The sequence below is a fragment of the Hyperolius riggenbachi genome, chromosome 5, assembly GCF_040937935.1.
Source record: "Hyperolius riggenbachi isolate aHypRig1 chromosome 5, aHypRig1.pri, whole genome shotgun sequence".
Lineage (NCBI taxonomy): Eukaryota > Metazoa > Chordata > Amphibia > Anura > Hyperoliidae > Hyperolius > Hyperolius riggenbachi.
The window spans coordinates 255653619-255671037 of NC_090650.1; the positions used below are offsets into that span (position 1 = coordinate 255653619).

Below are 17419 nucleotides of genomic sequence, written 5' to 3' on the forward strand. Positions count from 1 at the left end.
TAAACACGCGGGGAAGAAATCCCCACTGCTTACATCATACGGCGCTGCTGCCCCGTAAGGCAGATCGGCGTCATTTGTTAGGCTGAAGCCTATCCTACATTGCGCAGGACGGATATCCGTCCTGCGCAGTATAATAAGGAAGAGGGAGGAAAGGGGAAGGAGGGAGCGCAGAAAACGCTGCGTAGGGGGGCTTTGAAGAGGCCCCCCCCCCCTCCGCTCGGCCACACGGAGCGGCGGCGATCAGACCCCCCCAGCAGGTCATCCCCCTAGTGGGGAAAATAGGGGGGGAGTCTGATCGCCCTGCCTTGCTCACAATCTGCGCTGCGGGCTGGAGAGCCCACGCAGCGCAGATCTCAAAGAACAGCCCCGGTCCTTAAGTGGTTAAAGAGAATCTGTACTGTGAAAATCTTACATAAATAAACGTACCAGCCTGTTTGTCTTCTCCTAGCCCCCTCTGTGACATTTTCACCACACCCCGCTGCTTTCTTGGCGATAAAATCACTGTTTTATTCATTGTTTTTGTAAACAATGAAGATGGCTGCAAAACAGGAAATGCATCATCAGAGCAGGTGCCTTTTTGCAGTGGCTCCTCTCAAGAGTGACTTTACTGCTGGAATGTTACTACCACTTGTTGCCTTAGCTGTTTGTCTGGGCTTTGAACTGATCTTTCTGCACTCACATTTAAAAGGTCACAGTTCTGTGAGCCTTCACAGACATGCTGGCTGTGAGCAAAGGCCTTGCCTGTGACTCATACACACAGCACACACACACAGAGCCTGGAGGAGGCCTGCAGGGGGCGTGCATAACTTCTCCCTATCACAGCAGATGCAGCACATTCCTCCCTGGATCGACAAAGCTTGACAAAGAAAAGACTAGATCTATTACAGAGACAGCGCAACTAGAAAAGGCTGCAGTAATCCAGACCAAATTAGAACAGGTATAGGAACTTATAGGATAGAAGAAATAAGGCTGAAAATTTTGTTACAGAGTCTCTTTAAAGAGGTTCCGAGATGAACTTTTAGATATTGCATAATTGTGTTCCTCCTCAGTCTGGGCAGGAGGAGGAGGAGGAGGTTACTAGCGAGAGATTTCAGAGGTTGGGGGGGGGAGAGTGAATTTTTCACAGGCTGAGGGGTGGAGATGCAGTTGCAGATTACGTGTGTAATGATGACAAACAGAACATGGTCGCCCTCATTGTATCACAGGAATAAAACATCTTAAACTGTTGAAGTTGTATGCAGCCAGATTTGCTGTGTTAACTATCTAAATTTTAGAGAAGATATATAGACAAGTTACTTGTTATAGTTAGTTTTTCATCTCGGATCCGCTTTAAAGGACTTACGAGGCCAAGTCCATAAAAAAAAATGAAAAAAGTTAGCTACCTTGCTCAGCTTGTTAGGCACGGAGGACGCCGTCCGCGCCCTCCGCGCCGTTCCGCCTGGTCCCCGCCGCTGCACAGCCCCCCGAACGGTTCTCGACCGCGCGGCCCGGGTCGGGCTCCCCAGCCTGTACCAAGATGGCCGGCGGAGCTGGCCGCGGCTGCGCAGTCCGCATAGCCGCGAGTGCGGCTGCGCAGCTCTAAGGCCAACCCCCCGATCCACGCTACTGTTGCGTGGATCGGGGGGTTGGCCTTAGAGCTGCGCAGCCGCACTCGCGGCTATGCGGACTGCGCAGCCGCGGCCAGCTCCGCCGGCCATCTTGGTACAGGCTGGGGAGCCCGACCCGGGCCGCGCGGTCGGGGACCGTTCGGGGGGCTGTGCAGCGGCGGGGACCAGGCGGAACGGCACGGAGGGCGCGGACGGCGTCCTCCGTGCCTTACAAGCTGAGCAAGGTAGCTAACTTTTTTTTTTATGGACTTGGCCTCGTAAGTCCTTTAAGAAAGTCATGCACTATTTACGTTTCTATTATATTTATTCTATTCAATTTTTTTTCAAAATAGATTCAATGGTAGATTCCCCTCCCCTGCCCGATCTACTTCTCTTCCAGTTCCCCTTCCCGCGACATCCTCTGCTTTTATCACTACTCCTTTGCTTCTCCCCTTCCCTGGTCTGTACCTCCCTCCCTACATTCCTTCCCCTACCTTCTCCTTACAAGAAAATGGCATACACCTGATATGCCCAGCATAAATTATGGGCCAAACACCCTTATTTTTTTTCCCTTTCCTCTTTTTAAACTTAGTGTAATATGTGTTGAAGCACTGAAAATTATTTATTGCTGTGTATTGTTTAACATATATAATATCAATATATCAAATGTTGCAATAAAAACTTTTGATGATTGTTCAATGAAGATCTTGAGTTGATCAGGGAATACCTTTTGTTTTTTATCAAGGGCAGATTGGCTGCTGTTTGGTGGGGATAACCGTGATTAGGAGCATTGCGCCCTCAACAACCACGTTGCTTTGAACTGCATCTAGTGGCACAAACTTAGTAGTGGCATCTGAGCGATATAGATAATCAGATTTCTACTGAAATCCGATCAGTATCGAGTAGTGCAAATTGTCAGTATTCAATGATGTGAAAAACTATTTGCCTCCTTCCTGATTTCTTATTCTTTTGCATGTTTGTCACACTTAACGTTTTTTAATGAGCAGAAACATTTAACTATTAGTCAAAGATAACATAATTGAACACAAAATGCAGTTTTAAATGATGGTTTTTATTATTTAGTGAGGAAAAAAACCTCAAAACCTACATGGCCCTGTGTGAAAAAGAAATTGCCCCTGAACCTAATAACTGGTTGGGCCACCCTTAGCAGCAATAACTGCAATCAAGCGAGTCTTTTACAGCGCTCTGGAGGAATTTTGGCCCACTCATCTTTGCAGAATTATTGTAATTCAGCTTTATTTGAGGGTTTTCTAGCATGAACCGCCTTTTTAAGGTCATGCCACAACATCTCAATAGGATTCAGGTCAGGACTTTGACTAGGCCACTCCAAAGTCTCTTCATTTTGTTTTTCTTCAGCCATACAGAGGTAGATTTGCTGGTGTGTTTTGGGTCATTGTCCTGCTGCAGCACCCAAGATCGCTTCAGCTTGAGTTGACTAACAGATGGCCGGACATTCTCCTTCAGGATTTTTTGGTAGACAGTAGAATTCATGGTTCCATCTATCACAGCAAGCCTTCCAAGTCCTGAAGCAGCAAAACAACCCCAGTCCATCACACTACCACCACCATATTTTACTGTTGGTATGATGTTCTTTTGCTGAAATGCTGTGTTACTTCTACGCCAGATGTAACGGGACACGCACCTTCCAAAAAGTTCAACTTTTGTCTCGTCAGTCTACAAGGTATTTTTCCAAAAGTCTTGGCAATCATTGAGATGATTTTTAGCAAAATTGAGACGAGCCTTAATGTTCTTTTTGCTTAAAAGTGGTTTGCGCCTTGGATATCTGCCATGCAGGCCGTTTTTGCCCAGTCTCTTTCTTATGGTGGAGTCGTGAACACTGACCTTAATTGAGGCAAGTGAGGCCTGCAGTTCTTTAGATGTTGTCCTGGGGTCTTTTGTGGCCTCTCGGATGAGTTTTCTCTGCGCTCTTGGAGTAATTTTGGTCGGCAGGCCACTTCTGGGAAGGTTCATCACTGTTCCATGTTTTTGCAATTTGTGGATAATGGCTCTCACTGCGGTTCGCTGGAGTCCCAAAGCTTTAGAAATGGCTTTATAACCTTTACCAGACTGATAGATCTCAATTATTTTTGTTCTCATTTGTTCCTGAATTTCTTTGGATCTTGGCATGATGTTTAGTTTTTGAGGTGCTTTTGGTCTACTTCTCTGTGTCAGATAGCTCCTATTTAAGTGATTTCTTGATTGAAACAGGTGTGGCAGTAATCAGGCCTGGGGGTGACTACAGAAATTGAACTCAGGTGTGATAAACCACAGTTAAGTTATTTTTTAACAAGGGGGGCAATCACGTTTTCACACAGGGCCATGTAGATTTGGAGGTTTTTTTCTCACTAAATAATAAAAACCATCATTTAAAACTGCATTTTGTGTTCAATTATGTTATCTTTGACTACTAGTTAATGGTTTTTGATGAGCAGAAAGATTTAAGTGTGACAAACATGCAAAAGAATAAGAAATCAGGAAGGGGGCAAATAGTTGTTCACATAACTGTAGTTATATATGAAGTGGTTTGAACCTTTAGGCTGATAGCTATTAAGAAAAAAAATTACATGCCAGTGCCAGCTAAAGTCCACAGTAGTCAGTAGGATTGTCATTGAGATGGAAATAAATTTGAGAATTATGCTAATTATTATGATACAAATTATGCTAATTAAGAAAATCTATTGTAAAATTGACTAATCCGATCTTGCCATGAAAACGTTTGATTGTTATATTTTCAAGCTGCATAGATTTGCAGTAACATTTGCACAATTCTGCATCAACGTATTATTTTAATTAAATTTTTTTTTTTTTTGCTTTTAAAATGTTAATTGTATCGTTTAATTAACAAAAGTTTATTAAAACAAGAAACATAATAGCAGTTACAGTGAAGTCATAAATCATCAAACACTCTATCACAAAAATGGAAATAGCTCACAATAAAACAGGAAAAAACAAGACAGTTTCCACTGTAGCGGTGCGGAATCGCCTGGATTCCACCGCTGAAGAAATCGCATGCAGCTGCGTTTCCCCATGCGGATTTACCCGCGATTTCGCATGGCAAGGAGCCAGGCGAATTTAACCATGTCACTGCCTGTGTAAAGTTCTATTGCCTTTCATGCGAAATCGCCTGCGAAATCGCGGGGAAATCCGCATGACAAAGCTGCATGCGATTTCCCTATTGAATGCATTAGCGGCGATTCGCCCGCATTCCTGCCGCACGCGAAATCGGACGACCCTGTCGTGCATAATAAAATATTGTTTTATTGTGGAACTTTTTATTGGAATTTTTTATTGGATCCTTAATCTGCCACTGAAGTGTTTGCGCGCATATTTTTGCATCCTCAAACTGCTGCTCTGAAACATCAGGCTAATTAGCAGGATCCTGCCTGACTTTTCAGTGTGAGAGGTGTGTAAGGTCTCTGCATACCTGCAGATTTGTCTGGATGTGAGTGACAGTGTGGTTGCGATTTTAGTGGAGCTACTCGTGTGTGTGGTATGATTTTTATTGTTAATTGATGGTATTAAATTGTTTTTGAGTGCGCAGGAGTAATACTGTGTTTTTTGTTTAACTGGCAATGTTGGTTTATTTAATATAGCAGCCTCTATCCTTTTCACCTCGGGTTCCCTTTTGACAGCCCTTCATTTCACTTAGGAGCTCAGTAAGCTCAAATTAAAATAAATGTCAGAAGGCTGAAAGGCAGTATGTCAAAAATCAACTAAAATTGGAGAGTCGAAAAATTGGTATAATTGTGTTTGGTATGGCACCAGTAAGGAGTTAAAGAAATAATACTGAAAGTATTAAAAAAAAAAGTATTAATCTGAAAATGTGTGCGGATTTGACATGGAATGACCCATATGTAATGTTCTAATCTGAAGAGTAAGGCTGTTGTTAGCAGAGGCTGCAGAATATAGCAGTGGCGGTATTGTGTCCCCTGCAGGCTGCTTTGTGTTTGAAAGGGAAGAAAATAGTCATCACTTGTTGAAATACAGCATGCAGTGACCTGGCTGGATGCCACCTTTCTTTGTTTTGGGCTGATTTTATCTCTCCAGAAAGTGTGAATGCTGACATACTTCCCAATAGCAAATTATACTTCCACAACAAGCTGGCGTCAAGATGCTACTTTTTCCTACACCTGCAAGCATATTTGTTTATCATAAGGGGTGATAATAGCTGTCTTGATGATCTGGTTTCTTGTATGTTTGCCTTAAGTTGAAAGCTGACACTAAAAAAGAACTCTAAAGTTAGACATTTTTGTATGACATTGCTGCAAGTATTTTCAAATATATTGCACTAAATATTTTGTACCAGCTAAGAACAGTTGAAATCATTAATATGTGCAGACAGTCCTCTACTTACAAACATGTTCCATTTTTTTTATACATACAAACAAAATTTTCTCCAGGTACAAAATATACATTACTGTTTTGTTTTTTGTTTTTTAAGATATTTTTGTTGTTACATTTTACAGTATTGTATACAATGATGGCAGTAGATTAAAACAAATTAAAAGCATGTTGAGAACAACCAAAAAAACATTTATATGTCCAAATCCAGAGTTGCCCAAAAGTAAATCATTTATCCACATTCCCCCAATGCGTAACAGATGACTCAACTTACAAACAAATTCAGCCTATAACTCCTGGAATGTAACCTGTTTGTAAGTAGGGGACCACTGTAAATGTGTTCTGCGGCTAGTGTATGGGTTTCTATCGCTGGAAAAATGTGTTGTCCTTTGGAGATGGACAGTGCTCCTTGGAGAATTCAAAGAGAAATGCATGATTGATTCAATGGGGAATCACTTTTGACTACTCAGTCATGATGTCGGGGCCGTCAGCTGTTACTGCCACAATGGTAAGATTTCACCCTTTGCAACAGAAACTGCAAAGTGGGTGAGGTAAGAGTTATAGGTTAATGCTGAATTAATCAGCACTAATCTGTGTGTGTATGCGCGCGCGCACGCCTTTATACAGTGTCACGACTATCAAAGCCTTGTCACATGACAAATAAGAAAAAAAGACGGATGTGAGAAAATTGTATTTCCGTCCCTTTTAGCCAGCGCTGGACAAAACCCAGGAACCAATAGCAGGGCTCCTGAAAAATTACAGCAAGGATCTACATTTTTATTTTTTGTGTTGTCAAAGAAGGCGGAGTCTGACTGATTTTCTGCTCCTTTGTTCATCCCTGCTCTGTGCCATTGTAGTTGGGCTACAAGTGAAATGCGGAGCTTTTTTTTTTTTTTTTTTTTTTTTTTTTTTTTTATGGCAACTAGGACTGCAGGCAGTGGCTTTAAAAATAGGTGCTGTGGTCATGATTGCATGGTAGGCAAGCTGCTCCTGAGACAAAGCTAAAGCCTTAACCTGCCCCAAATAAATATGGAAAAGCACATATTAGTAGACTAATATTTATGGGCTAGTGCTGGACCTGGCACAAGCTATTTTTTATGATTAAAAGAGCTTTTAGTGTAAGAGTGATGTTTCCAGGCTTACATTTATCGCTGAGTTTTGTTAGATTACCCATCTGGCTACGTTTTATTACCCTTTTACTTACTAGGTGCTGAAAAGGTATATTCTTAAGAGGAGGAGAAATGAAATTGAATCAGAGCCAATGAGTCTTCTAGCGTGTCAATAATAGCCTGCCCCTCTTTGCTGACCAGAGCTCTGCAAGATTCAGTTTAAAAACATAACTGCATTACAGATGCTTGGCACTGTGTGATGTTGGCTGTCCAATGTGAGCTCTTTCTTTAAGCAATCTAACTATAAATGACACTTTGAAGCTCCTCTGTGGTACATTGAACTTAGCAGACTTTGCCACCTTGAAAAAAGGCAAAGCTGTTCTGACAAAAATGTTGTTGTTTACTATTTATGCTACATCTTTAGAAATGACTTGCAGCATAAGTTCAGTGTTAAAGATACTATTTATATTTAGCATGTTAATCCTAAAATTGATCAAAACAAATTCTCAAACCAATAACGTTTTGTGTATTTTAAATCTACAGTAACCCTTTAATGTAAACTTCTAAAAACATGAGCCCATTGGGTTGTGCATGCCTGTAGCTGTACATATATCCAGGCTTAAGACCACTCCTATCTGCTTTTTTTTTCTGTTAGCAGATGGCTCACCACCTACTTCTTGCAAACTAAGTCTGTATCCTTATATAGGCGTATGTTGTTTACTGTAAAGCAGGAATGCTGGGAAATGTAGTCTAGCACATATTGTTCTTCCTACTTTGCAGTGAACCTGCAGACTAAAAATCTACTCAGCAGCACTGAAAAGGCTTGGTATTTCTTTAACAGTTTCACAGCATCAGAACTTTGTTTCTCTTATACAAGCCTCATTTTTAGCTGCACAGAAGAAAACTGCCCGGGCATTTTTCCCCTGATGCTGTGCAAAGCATGATGGGATTTCTGATGTTGTTGCTCGCATTCTGCTGTTTTTGTGCACATTTTTTTTTTTACATTTTGAATTTGACATTTGAAGCCTAGCGTGTGCAGCTGGGAGGGGTAATCGGGACACAGGATAGTTGGAAATGTGTCTCATGCTCCCTGTCACCTCCTTTCAACCAAAAAGATGGCTGCCATCATGACAAAGATGGCAGCCCCCATGAATCACAAACATTTGCCTGTTCTTTTAAAACAGTGTGGGTAAGAGATTAGATTACCTATATATTTTAATTAACATAACTAATGTAACTTAATGACAGTATGTTTGTTTAGGCTGAAGTTCCTCTTTAAGTGTCATATGGTCACACTTAATTAAGCTGCCATGCAGCTAAATCCAGGAAGGAGAAGGAAGCAAGCTGTATGGTGAAGTGGCAAACACATTTTATCATTCTGATTTTTAATAAAATTTGTCTTATCAAATGTGGTTTTAGTGGGGTTTTAATAACCTTTTATCAATAGGCCTCTTAACCTAGAAAGGCCTGCATGCAAAAGGTAAAGCATATGTTTCAGATCACACTTGGAATGTCAGATCCTGTGTGCTGTGCGGCCTCTATTATCGCCTGTTCATTAGACCCTGCAGAAGTTATGCCAATGAACCCATTCTCCGCAAATAGTTAGCACTTCCATACAAGGAAAAAGCCCCTGTCCTCAAACAGCAGAGCAGATATCATGTAAAATAGAGCAATAGAAAGAGCACCAGTTCTGAATGTGACTAAGAGAATAATACCAAAACAGAATATGAAGTTTTATAATGCTTCTTATACATTGGGAAATATCTGCAGTTGATGCACTTGGAATGGCTTGGTATACTTGCATGTGCTTCAAATGCAAATTATTTTTCTTTTTATAAATTGATATTCCCAATAAATAGGATGGAAAAACTAGCTTTCTCATGCATGCCAATTTGATGATACTTTCGTTGTCTTTTAAGTTAGGCTAGTTGTGGTGCGGATTGTAAGTAAATAGGAATTTAGTATTTGCTAAAATCTCTCACTGAACGCGTTACTGATTAGGTACTTGGCAAGGCGCTCCTTTCAAATCACCTTCTTATTCAATGGCAAGACTCTGATTACTATGAGTGTATTTCTAACTTTTAACATATTGTGTGCATAAAACAAGCTCTTAATCCCTTTTTGATTTTGCTTACACTGAAATGAAAGAGAGTACAGTCAGAAAGCCTGTTTCCCTCTCCTGCACTTTGAAACTGATGAATTGAAATCGTTTTGAAAATAAGTGTGGTTTCTCCCCAACGAAGGAGCGAGTGTAGTCAAATACACAGATATTCTTCTGATGAATGTCTTAAAATGAAAGCCAAGGAAACGCCCTGCTTGAAGGTAAAGGAGCCTTTAGTCATTTTGAGGGGAATGTTTATGTAAAATGTCCCAAAGCAGAGTGATAGGAAATCCATAGGGAATCTAGGACAGTGCATTTGCAGACTAGCTGGGTGGCCCAAGTCTGTGGATCTGAACCTGAACTCTTCCCAGCGCAGTCCAGATTTTCCCATTCCCCCCCCCCCCCCTTTCTGAAAATACAGGCGCACATGCACAACCCACATTGAGCTAGCAATATTATACATTTATGCTTACATGTTATATAAATTAATGATTTGGTCTTATTCTACAGGAACTGTTAGAAAATAAATTTTCACAGTTTTTAATAAGCAATGTATATGTTTTGCATATAACATTTCAAAAAACATATTTTATGAGATAAAATTATGAACTTGCTGATACTTGAGCATATAAAAATATTAGTAATATACGGTCACTGCTGCTCAATAGAAAGAGGCAGAGAAGAAGTTCAAGTGTCATGCTGCAGCTGAGAACTTTTAGGCTGCATTTCCACTTGTGCGGTGGAAATCGTTGCGAGAAAAATTTGCATGCGGATGCGCATGGATGACGATGTATGCGAATTTAACCATGGCAGTGCTGGTGTGATTTTTTTTTTCCATTGTTTCTATGCGAATTCGCATACCCAAACCACATGCGAATTTTACTATTAAATACATTGTATGCGATTCGCATAGCGGTATGCGAATTCTGATGGAAGTGGAAACAGTCCCATTCACTTGTATTGCTATGCAAATTTGCATGCGAAAAACGCATGCGAATTCGCGATAGTGGAAATGGGCCCTTAGAGTCCTGTAGTGCAGGTCAGATGTGGTCTCTCTGATCAATGATGCGTTACTGACATTATAATTGTGGCCATTTTTTCACATTTGTATCATGCAGAAAATTATCGAATGTGAAAGTAAGGAGTGCTTCTATAGTCTGTTTTACATATATGTAAACCTCACAACAGTAGGGTTCTTTCCCTGTTTATTATAATTGTAATTTTTGTCCTTTATTGGTCATTGTCACATGTGTGATGTTTACCTCCTCTGGATGTGTTTCTTTCTACTCTGTACAGAGCCAGGGAATATTATGATACTATATAAATCATTAATCGTGAAAATAACTGCACAGAAAGCATGGTCATTTTGCTAGCGTGTTAAAGGCTTTATTATTTTCATATATTGCTCTAATTATTAAATATTTGTTGATTTAACTTAACTGATGATAAAAAAAAAATAACTCTGGATTAGAAGGGTAGCTAGTACACAATAAAAATAAGAAACCTAAATGAATAAAACAATGACTGGTATAAATTGCTGCATAATTAAATATATATTTAGTACAAAACAGAATGAATTTTGTTTACCAATCTCTCACAGGAACTATTAATATAAAGAAGAGGTAAGAGTATATCATTTCATAATCTAATCATAACTAATGTAATTGTTTAAACATTTAAAATATTTGCATTTTTAAAAAAATGATTTTGTTTGATGTTGAAGTTAAAAGATGACTAAAATAATTATCGGCTGCAAGTCAATGTTTCCACCTATCCCAAATCTGTAGATTTAAAAAGTATTGAATAGGTTTTTGTATAATTAATCCCACTGAGCTTTGACACTGAGCTACTTTAGTTTGATTATAAAACTTCATATAGGCATTGATTGTGACAAATGTTGTGGTAGGTTAAAGCAGATTAAAGTGGCATGATTTTTTTATTTGTTTGTGTTTACAACAGTTTTGAAAAGTTATTTTCTAAAGCTCTAGCGTTTTAATTACTGTGGTTTCTCAATATAGCAATTAATTGGCTAATTTTGTTTACAAAAAACTTAATGTAAAAGAAAAAAAATGCTGTAGTTAGTTATTTTTGTGTATATATATATATATATATATATATATATATATATATATATATATTATAATCTGTATGTGTTACAGCCATATCTAAGTAGGCAAATACTGTATTTGCTGTGTTGAAAGAGAAGTACAAACATGTCATCATGGTTCCATTTGTTAAACCCCACTGCACGCATAATTACTGCATTATCAAATAAGTTAGTCTTGTTTTTACTAACCTTTGTACATGGTTGGATAAGTGACATTTTAGCATATTTGTTGCTATTTTAGTCTGCATTTGATTATTATCTTGATTTTTCACAGTTGCTTTGGGAAACGTGGTGCACACTCAAACAGCTGTGCATTGCAACGCTCAGCTAGATGACATGCAAAGTTCACGCCCCTTTTCTTCTGCCAAATTATAGAGCTTCAGTCTCAGATCCTGAACAACCCACATTACATCGAGGATGGGTAGACCTTATTTCAAAGCATTGTTTGTTGTTTAGTATCTCACATTGGGTCATAAGCAGAGATCAGACCCTGACATAAAAATGAATTCTAAAATTCAAAATACTTTCCAAGTCATTCACCAGCCACCCTCTTACTGTCTTATGTAGGATATTCCCACGGTCTGAATCTTTTTATTTTCTGGTGTGACATTGCCACCTGCTGGAATATTTTTATTATAAGATTTCAATTGTACTATATAGTATGATCTTTAAGAACGAAATCAGTAGCTGCATAAGAAATGGTGTGTGTGATGCAAAATGCGTGACAGGAAAGTGGACTTATTGAAAGAGGCAAGATTCTGTGCACATCAAAGGTAGCACATTGCAGGTGAATAGTACTTCAAGAGAAGAATAAAATCACAATTGCTGCACATGCACACATATAAATGCGCACACAGTAAAGCAAGTAAGTTTAAAAAAAAATAAAAAAAATTCTGTTTGTTCTGGAACAAGAGTTAATCATAAATGTTCCAATGGCCACCCTCTTTGGCGATGGCAAAAGTCAGCACGTTTTCATTCAGGACTCCTTGGGCTAGACTCCCTAACATGCTGATGGCCATTGTGAGCTTTATGCTGCCTTTAAATATTACAGTATGTCTCATTGTGGAGATAGTAAGTTAACACCTTGATGGTTGAGAAAAAAAATGTAAACTGCAGAGCACAATAAATAACTGTAAACTCTACATCAGTGATTTGCCAAGACAGATACTACTTAAAGTTAACCTAAGCTGAAAAGAAAAAAAGTTTCACTTTCCTGAGGCTTCTACCAGTCCTCCCTGTGCCTGCGTCGTCATGGAACGATCCTCCGCTTCCCTGCTGTGGCTAAGTTTTTAGTTTGTGAGCAACTAGCCAGTAAATGGCCAGTGCACCTGCGGAGGAGAAAACCTCCTCCTGCACTTGCGCAGTACGCTCCCGGTGACAGCGATGTGAGCAACGACGTGTGTGGCCATGGCCATTTGGGCGCACTGGCCATCGACTGGCCAGTCGCTCAAAAGCAAAACATAGCCGCGGCGGGGGACTGAAGGACCTACAGAGATGGCGCAGACACAGGGCCGCTGCAGGGGGCTGGTTGAAGCCCCAGGTAAGTGAAAGTTGGTTTTTTTTGTGTTTTTCTTTTCAGTTTAGGTTCACTTTAAAAGAGACCCGAAGTGAGATACCTGTGGAGGCTGCCATATTTATTTCCTTTTAAACTGTACCAGTCTTGCTGGTCTTTCTGGTCAGTAGTGGCAGTAGTGAATTACACACTTAAAACAAGCATGCAGCTAATCTTGCCAGATTCTTGTTCAAAACATTTTGATCTGCATGCTTGTTCAGGGTCAATGGCTAAAAGTATTATAGGCAGTGGATCAACAGGACAGCCAGGCAATGTGCATCATTTCAAAGGAAATAAATGTTAGCCTCCATACGCTTCTCACCTTGGGTTCCCGTTATGTAATTCTTCTTCTTCTTCTTCTTCTTCTTCTTCTTCTTCTTCTTCTTATTATTATTATTATTATTATTATTATTATTATTATTATTATTATTATTATTATTATTATTATTATTATTATTATTATTATTATTATTATTATTATACTTACATCCACTTCTTCTTTTTCTTCTATGGCACTGTATAATAGTAGAAACAAACTGTGGTACATAATGTCCACACATTGGTATACATGACAATACAGACATTGGTGCATGATATAGAAGGGACCTCGCTGACTACGGGGGGGGGGGGGGGGGGGTGGAGGAGGGGGGTTGTGGTTGGTGGGAGATCTGGAGGAAGCCCTAGGTAAGTTCAGATTTCCTGCACAGGGTCCCTGTAACAAAGTATACTGAATTTTCAAGACACAAAAATGTGTTTTTAGGGTGCACTTGAACACTGAAAGGTTTGAAGAAAGACTGATGTTTTGGAAGTAAATTCCAGGAGAAGCTAGAGGCTTGTGAGATGTCTTGTATACATGAATGGGAGGAGGCGATTCTATGGGAGGATAGTAGATGGTGATGTGCCAAGTGGAGGTTGAGATGGTACATTGAGGCTAGTGCAGAGGTGTATGGGGGAGAAATATTGTGGGGAGATTAATTGGTTTAGAGTTAAACGTTTGAATTGAATTCTCTGGTTAATTGGCAGCCAATGAAGAGCTTGGCAAAGTGGAGTGGCAGATCAAGCATGAGTAGACGGATTGAGACAAGTGGCTGATTGGAGAGGTGCAAGTTTGTTAGTAGGCAGTCCACAGAGTAAAGTATCACAGTAGTCAAGGTAAGATATTAGGGCATGTATTATCATATTAGTGGAGTCCTGAGAGAGGAAAGGTTGAATTAGATATTTTTGAGTTGAAGGTGTGAGGAGGAGTTTGGAGTGTAAATGAGTGAGAGAGAGAGGAATTGAATACCACCCTTAGGCAACATGCTTGGGGAACTGAAGTTATAGGGGTGTTATTGGCATTTGTTATATTAGGCAAAAAGAAAAAAACAATATGGTGGAAAAATAATCTGCTCTGTTTTACTCATGTTAAATTTTAAGATGTAAGAGGTCATGAAGGTGACAGGCAGTCAGGATTTTTTGATTAGTGGAAAGATAGGTCAATGGCTGAGAGGTACTATACTATAAGTCAATTTGGGTTGCCTTTCCTCAAGGGATCTGACATACTAGGGTTAATTTGGGGTTAATTTCACTAGAAATGAAAGATCTGAAGAGCCACTAATATTTGAAGAAAATTAATGTAATTTATTATAAATCCTTTAAAATGCCATCTCTATAAAGCACATTTTTTTTTATTAAGACTAATATCATATATATAATCATATACCATTTTTCCTTTGATAATGACCTCAGTGTAACGGTCAAGGCTACATCTGTCATGGCATCAAAACAAAGTTCTGATACACCTACAAAACGCTTCATTTTTATTTATTTATTTACTATTTTTTGAGTATTTTCATCAAATAATTAAGAACATGTGGCAGGTCTGAGACGCATAAACTGCAATGTCAATTGCGACTATGCTGGCGCCCAGAGGGTAATTATCATAATTAGGTTGTGCAAATATTAACAAGGGGAGTTTTTAGCAGGGAAGACGGCAGAGCTTGTGGCACAGGGGTAGGTTAGGGTTAGGCATCATTAGAGGGAGGCTTCAAGTGAGAATACTCAGGTTAAAGCGGAATATAACCCTGCATTTCAACTTTGCTCTAAAACATTATTTACAGTATATTATATGCAACCAGCATTTTTTTGTACTAGACCAGCATTGGAAGGGTTACACAGGGCTTGAAAGTTCCTGGAGATTTCTGCAGACGCATCCGAAGCTGACATAGATACATTTTGTTTACATAAATGTATCTAAAGGTGCATACACACATCAGACTATAGTCTTTGGAAACTGAAAGATCACAGACCAATCTTACCACCCTTCATGTAGTATGAGAGCCATACTCTACACAGTCTTTTCTATGGAGCTGAACTCCACATCAGAAAAAAATCTTTGCAAGATGCTGCACACCCAGATGCTGTACAGACACAAAAGATCAGGATCTGCAAACGATCTGTTCCTGCCAAAAATCCATTCCTGCAAATTGCAATGATAGTCTATGAGATCTGCAGATCATCATACACACATGATTTAACTGACATTCATCTGCAGTTCAGATCCACCAGGATGGATTTTCAGATCTGCGGATGATTGCTTGATCTGCAGATGAATGTCAGTTAAATCATGTGTGTATGATGATCTGCAGATCTCATAGACTATCATTGCAATTTGCAGGAATGGATTTTTGGCAAGAACAGATCTTTTGCAGCTATAGATCTTTTGTGTCTGTACAGCATCTAAGTGTGCAGCATCTTGCAAAGATTTTTTTTCTGATGTGTAGTTCAGCTCCATAGAAAAGACTGTGTAGAGTATGGCTCTCATACTACATGAAGGGTGGTAAGATTGGTCTGTGATCTTTCAGTTTCCAAAGACTATAATCTGATGTGTGTATGAGCCTTAAGTGTTGAATGTGACTCACTCTCTCTGACTGAGAAGGAGCTGGAGGACAGCCAAAGAGTGTGTAACATTTCTCAATAGATACATTTAACTAAATAAAATGTAACAATCTGAACTTCTGCATATCTCTCCACGGAACTTTAAACTTCTGTGTTTAACCCTTCCAATGCTGGTCTAGTAAAAAGAAAAATGCTTTTTGCATATAATATGCTGTAAATAATGTTTTAGAGCAAAGTTGAAATGCAGGGTTATATTCCGCTTTAAGGGATTGTAAAAATTACCAATATTCTATCTATCGGAGCTACACATTTAGCTACACAGAGCCCAATAGTAGAATTTCGGTAATTTTACCAATATTCTACCAGCAGCTATCCCCTTCACCCAAATTACCTTGGCATCCTTTTTTTTTATGCAACCCCTCACCCATGTCACACTTTTACCTGCTGTTGCTGCCATTTTCTGCCCGTTGCTGGACTATCCCCTGTCCCCCTGGCATGTGGTGATGTAATACCCTAGCACCTGGGTTTCTCTATTAGTGCACACCAAACATTGTTCCATTGCCAAAGTACCTTTTAGAATATCATAGTTGGCTTCAATTTGAAATTGATTATATTAATGTAGGACATTTTTTCGTAACAATCGGATATTGTTCCTGTTTTGTTTTGTTTGTTCTTTAAAGAAACTTTGTTTCCTTCCTGGTTAGTCAAGCTGTATCTATTATATAGCTTTTTGTATGCTACATATATACACACCAGTCTCCTATAGTGTCTGTGCAGTGTTATCGGTTGTATGTAAGAATTTTTTTTGCGTAGAGGGGAGTTTTATATTGTTTTCTTTTAGTCCCAGTTTGCAAATGCACTTATTTTCCAGTGCTTATTCAAGATCTTTCTCTATAAACTGCTATGTTTGCATCCTGTTTAATAATAAATGATATTTTAAATATTTACCTTTTTTATGTGCTTTTTTTATATGTAGTGTACTGTACAGCAGTCTATTGCAGTACTTTAAAAATACCGTGCAGCCAGACCCAATAATGTTTTCACTGTGTCCCTGATTTAAGCGCAAGAGGTAGTTTTGCAGGCATGGTTTCAATTTTGCCTGAAAGAAATGATAATTGAGATTTTAGTAGACAGATGGCTTAATAGATATAGTAAATCTGGTGTTCACGTTCATCAGAATAACACAGTATTGCCCCATCACACTTTTAACGCACTTGCAGTTGACTGCTAAATGTGATCCTTGTTTTGTCTTCGGGTTATTACATGAGCTGGCTGTATAGGTCCCACCAGAATTGCATCTTCCAGCATGTGCTTTCATTGCTGTGTTAGAGTTCTCAGTAGAGGACATGTCAGTATTGAGCTATGAAAACATGTATATGTGGGAGGCCTGCTCTGTTGTGTATGTTCTCAGCCAGCCAGGTCCAGACTTTAATCCAGGCTACTTTTCTCTTATTACAGCTCCCAAGGCAATAGGCCAATACTGACCTGTTTGCATGTATTGCTTCCAACTAGAAATGAGTGAACAAATCTGCTAGGTTTGAAATCTGGCCTGCATTAAGCTGATTTACAGATTTGCAGACATCCTTAAGGAAATTCCTCTTCACTTCCAAAAAAAACTCAGTGGTTTGAGTTATGGTTTTCTGTATAGTAAAGATTACTGCCAAAGACTTATTTTGTTTTTATGTGTGCATAAAACACAATCATTCCATATCATTCGTAACAGAA

General features: G+C 39.3%; 1 protein-coding gene across 1 annotated transcript in view; it reads left to right on the forward strand.

Moving 5' to 3' along the window:
• The window catches only part of EXOC2 (exocyst complex component 2), a 290595-nt gene that overhangs the window by 30934 nt on the left and 242242 nt on the right, over positions 1-17419 (forward strand). The gene's annotated exons all lie outside the window — the stretch shown is intronic.